Source organism: Aphidius gifuensis, linkage group LG2, assembly GCF_014905175.1.
Source record: "Aphidius gifuensis isolate YNYX2018 linkage group LG2, ASM1490517v1, whole genome shotgun sequence".
In the NCBI taxonomy this organism is placed as follows: Eukaryota; Metazoa; Arthropoda; class Insecta; order Hymenoptera; family Braconidae; genus Aphidius; species Aphidius gifuensis.
Window position 1 is genome coordinate 24,686,896 of NC_057789.1, and position 6,000 is coordinate 24,692,895.

Below are 6,000 nucleotides of genomic sequence, written 5' to 3' on the forward strand. Positions count from 1 at the left end.
AAAAAATGAAAAAAAAAATAGTTTATGTAGTTTCACATATTTAATTTTATGATATATTGTTTGATCCTTGAAAAATTAATATTAAAAAAAATTACTAACAAAAATGTAAAGTATTTTGTCAAAACTAATACTAAAAATAATTATTTTCCTCTTTAATGATCTTAAAATATTATATAAAAAGTTAATTATTTAATATATGAACATAATTAAGTTAATGTATACAATACAAAATAAATTACGAAAAAATAGATTGATTAAAAAAATAAATTATAATAGAAAATAAATAACGAAATAATAATTTTTTTTTAATATTCAAATTTTCAAATTTATTTTGTCGCAATTTATATTTTCGTGATTTATTTTGTTGTATTTCAATTTGTCAAATTTATTTTGATATATTTACTAAACCGTAAAAAAATATCAAATTAAATATCATTCTTATAATAATTGTATTATTTTTTAAACTTTTTCGGATAGAAAAAAAATAATATCAATACGTTCTAAAAATATGGAAATATTATTTCCGGTTACCGAAAGAATTTTATCTAAGCACATAATAAAACTTGTATGAATATTATTGGCTGTTGCGATATAAAGTTTAACTGACATCAATAAAAGTTGTTGTTTTCATAAATTTTTTAAATAAAAATTATTATTTTTTCCTAGTTGATAATGAAGTTGATGTTTTTCTAAACATTTTTTGACTCATTTTCAGGGTATATAAGCAGTGTCATTTTGAAAATTTTTAAATTTCAATTCTGCTATACTCGTCAGTTTGAACTCGCATAAATTTCTACAAAAATGAAGATTATTTATTTGACTTTGGCTTCAATTTTCATGGTACTCGCTGTACTTTTAAATGGAGCTGATGCATATAAAGGCTGCAGGAAAGACGGTAGTTCGGTAATTATATAAATCATACAAAGATTAAATTGAGCATTAATATTTCAAACTGATATTAATCAAAAGAAGAAATAAAATAATTGTTACATTTTCTTTTTGCACAGTGTCACCCCACACTCAGGCCATGCTGCAGCGCTCTCACTTGTAAACCAACTGATGGAGATAAAGGAGAATGTGTTCCAAAATAAAAATCACAATTATAAAATGATACACAATATCACATAATAACTGTATCATTATTAAATCAAAATAAAAAACAATATGTAAATCAAAATTTAAAAAATAATATTGTAAACTTTTTCTTTTTTTTGTTCGAAAATAATAAAATATTTATCCAAATTAAAAATATATCAGTTTTAAATTTATTTATGGCTAATTTTTTTTTTCTTTATTCCAGAAATCTATTGATCCTATTTGTAGTATATAAAATAATAAAAAAAAATATATACCAAAGCCTTTTTCTTTTTTTCATTATAAAATTATTTGGCAGGATAGAAAAACTTAATCAAAATTTGTACTAAAAAAAAATAGCCGTAGATTTATTTAAAAAATCACCAAAGATTTATTTTAAAAAACCCGAAAGAAAATTATTATTTTTTTTTTTTTAACAAAAAGTATTTAAATATTTTATTTGTTATTTTTTTTTTTTTGTGCTCTATTTTTTTAGGCTCATGTGAATTTACACATTTTTTTTTTTTCTTGTCAATTTATCATTTTTAAAATATAAAATACTGTAAAATAAAAAAAATCGACAGCATTGTAAATCAGTAAAAAAAAAAACCAAAAAATATTATAAATTGTAATTAATAAATTGTTTTTCTATTAAAAAAAAACAATATTTATTTCTTGTTTTATTTTAGTATTTTTAGTAATAAAAAATGTTTATTTATCTTTATTTTTTTTCTGTATCTAATATGTAATTTCAGATGATAAGATGAATTTTTTGCATGGTAAATTTTTCAAGAGTGTAATTACTCAATTTTGTATACCTAGTAAATTTAAAAAGCGTCAAAAGGGCGTTTTGCCACCTTTTAAACACCCCAAAGTTTTTTCAAAAAAAAAAAAAAATAAGCTCCTACAATTTATAAAAGTCCTAAAAAAAAAAAATCGACAGATGAGTTCTGCTTCATCAGGCCTGAGGCAAGAATTTTTTATTCAAAGTGTAGTTCATGTGTCGACGACGAATCGGCTTCATATATAATTGGCCAATTTGCAATTGTCGGTTGAAATATTCTCTCGCCAAAAATATCAAGCGATTTTACCTTTGGATAAGACGAATTAACTCCAAATAATTTCCATCAATTGCAAATCTGATGTAAATAAAAAAAATGAATAGTTATAATGAAGTTGGGCTTTGAATAAATTTTCTAATTACATGACAATTAATTGGCCAAATTAATTATATATTTCATTTTAATAATTATCAATAATACATATGTATAAAATTTACTGAGGAATTTATTTATACATCACACTTTGGCCTTGTTTGTTGTTGTTGTCACGAAACATTTAATAGCATTTTTATTTTTTTTCCTATTTATCAACAACGATTTTATTTGATAGCTTTTTAAAAAAACAAAATGCGCAGTAAAGAGATAAAAAAAACCGAAGAATTTGAAGGTTACGTAGTTGAAAAAAAATAGATAACAATGATGAATGTTTGATAAATCGAGGTAAAATATTTTTTTTTGTTTTTTATGAAATATTATTTAAATATACAAAATTGTTATTGGTACCGATACGGGAAAATTTACGAGAAATACGGGAAAATTTACAGGCTATAATATAACCCTCGCATATTCACCGTAAATTTTCCCGTAATCTGTATGAATTTTCCCATGACTTCCCCCATATATCTTGTCATGAAGCCATCGTTAAATATTTTATTACTATTTTTGTTTATTTTTCAAAATTATTTTAATTGTCAAGGTCACCATACAGGCTGACATATATTTTGCGTTCCGTTTCAAACTATCGATGAAAAAAATGGAAAAAAAAAATAGTTTTTTGTAGTTTCATATTATTTAATTTTACAATACTATTTGATCCTTGAAAAATTAATAATTTATTTTTATTACGTTATGTTATCAAATTTTTGGATATTATTTCTTCATTTATTTATTTATTTTTATTAAATAATGCAACTGCAGGGAAAGAAAATTAATCGAATTTAGTAATCCGAAATCTGCCAAAATAAAAGACATGACGATTAAAAAATTTGTCGAAATAAATTCAACAAAATAAATTTCAACAAGATAAATTACGAAAAAAATATTTTTTATTTCAGTATATTTGAATTTTTTAAATTATTTTTTTGTGCTTTATTTTGTTGCATTTTAATTTGTGGAATTTATCTTGAAAAATTTATTTAACCGTAAAAAAAAGTCAAAATAAATATCATTATATAATAATTTTTTTTCTTATTTTTCAAATTGATTTTGGATGAATAATTAATTTTATTAATTTAATTATTATTATAACAAAGGAAAAAAAAAATAATACGTTCTAAAAATATGAAGGTTAACGAAAAAATTTTATCTATGCACATAATAAAACTTGTATAAATATTATTGGCTCTTGTGATATAAAGTTTAACTGACATCAATAAAAGTTGTTGTTTTCATAAACTTTTTAAATAAAAATTATTATCTTTTCTTAATTGATAATGAAGTTAATGTGTTTCTAGACATTTTTTGACTCATTTTCAGGGTATATAAGCAGTGTCATTTTGAAAATTTTTAAATTTCAATTCTGCTATACTCGTCAGTGTGAACTCGCATAAATTTCTACAAAAATGAAGATTTTTTATTTGACTTTGGCTTCGATTTTCATGGTACTCGCTGTACTTTTAAATGGAGCTGATGCATCCTGCCCGGGATATGGTAAAGCGGTAATTATTAAATTAATTAAGCATTATTATTTTAAACTGATATTAATTGGAAAAAAAAATAAATTAATACTCTTTTCTTGTTTTTTGTACAGTGTACATACCCGCCAAGATCCAACGAATGCTGCAGCGGCCTCACATGTAAACCCAATGGCGGATTTTCAGGACAATGTGGATAAAAGAAAAAAATCACAATTTTGAAATGATACACAATACCAGATAATAACTGTATCATTATTAAATCAAAATAAAAATCAATATGTAAATCAAAATTTAAAAAATAATATTGTAAACTTTTTATTTTTTCGTTCGAAAATAATAAAATATTTATCCAAATTAAAATCTTATCAGTTTTGTATTTATTCATGGCCAAATTTTTTTTTCCTCTATTCTAAAAACCTATTAATTCTATTTTATTTTTTGCATAATAAAAAATCAGTGATAAAAAAAAAATACTTTATTATTAATTCAAAAAATGTAAAAATATATTTTTTTGCATTTAAAAATATTTTATTTATTCACATAAAAATCTATTTCCCTGGTTTATAATGACCTTCATTTCTATCGACATATATACCTATATATATTTTTTTTTCTTCAACTGCGTATACATATATAAAAAAAAATAATTAAAATTAAAAATCCACATTAAATGATTTTTATATTTAAAAATTACAATTTTATTATTTCATATTTTTGTCTGATAATTAATTTTTTTTTTTGATTACAAAATACGATTGATTAACTACTTTCTCTCATTTCGACAGAAAATTTTTTCATAACGGTAATAAAGTGAGATGCGAATCATGAATCCACATATAAACACAACGCCGTTGGTTCTTTGATTCATTTTTATCAAAGTAATCCACCGCGGTGTTCCCTACCAGAAGTAAACATGTAATCTCCAAAATTCATATAATCAAAATACTCGAATATATGTCGATCCAGTATATAATATGATACATCCGACTTATTAATTGCCTCTTTTATAAAATTTTCAAAAAACACATTTATATACTCGTTTTTAATTTTTATAAAAAAGACATTTTATAGAAATCCAAATTACCCATGAAAAATTCGTCTTTATACATTTTTTTTTCCTCAATAATTTTCAACTACATATACATGAAAAAAAAAAAAAAAAAATATATACCAGATCCCGTTTTACGCTTTCATTTCTCGCTGATTCTTCCAAAAATACGTGAGACCCCAATTTACGATCGAACTCATCGATCACGCGAGGCTCAATCTCTTTCATAAAAAATTATTTAAAAAAAAAAAAAAAATACATACGTGATATGCCATATATAGCTACACATTTTACAGATATTTTTAATGGATTTTGAAAATTTTCCGCTTCAATAACACAGTCATTGGAAAAAAAAAAAAATAAAATATTTTCATGATAATATAAATTGTTTTTAATATTAAATATAAATGAACAAACTTTTTGCCCCTTTTAACATTTTTGTATTATTTATCATGATAATAATAAAATAATAATTTAAAAAAATAATAAAATTTTTGTTTAAAAATCATTAATGTCGATGAAAACACAGTGCTCATTATGTTAAACAAACAAAAGTCAATAACAGTTATTATTATCGACAAACAAGAGTTGAACTAGTTGGAAAATGTATATAGCTTAGCTCACCTAGTACCCATTATATAATAAATATATGTATACCTATTTATAAAGTCATTTATAAGCTGTATTTTAGAAGTTGTCTCCAGCTCTTTACGAGTTTATATATACCTAATAATATATACTTCTCTGTGTTTCATATAGTTAAAAAAAAAAATAATAAACACACTCTATTATAATTTTATTTTTATTTATTATTATTGCTGTTTATTCGTGATAATATTGGGATGATATACATGTATTTATTAGCAATGCAAGTGTATATATACTCAAGCGAAAAAAATAAATTATAATATATACGTCTGAATTTTACGAGACGCTGTAAATCAAATTTTTAAAATAGTAATTGACGCAGATATTCAGTGAACACAATTAAACACTTTTTTTAAAAATGTATTGTCAAGATAATTTATTACACAAATTTATTAATTTTTATTAAAACAACAAATTATTGCTATTATTTATAAAAAATAATATAATAATTTTTAAATAGTAATTTTTTAATTATCAAATTTTCGATTTTATTAGAAATTTAAAATTGAAAAAAAAATATTAAATTAACATT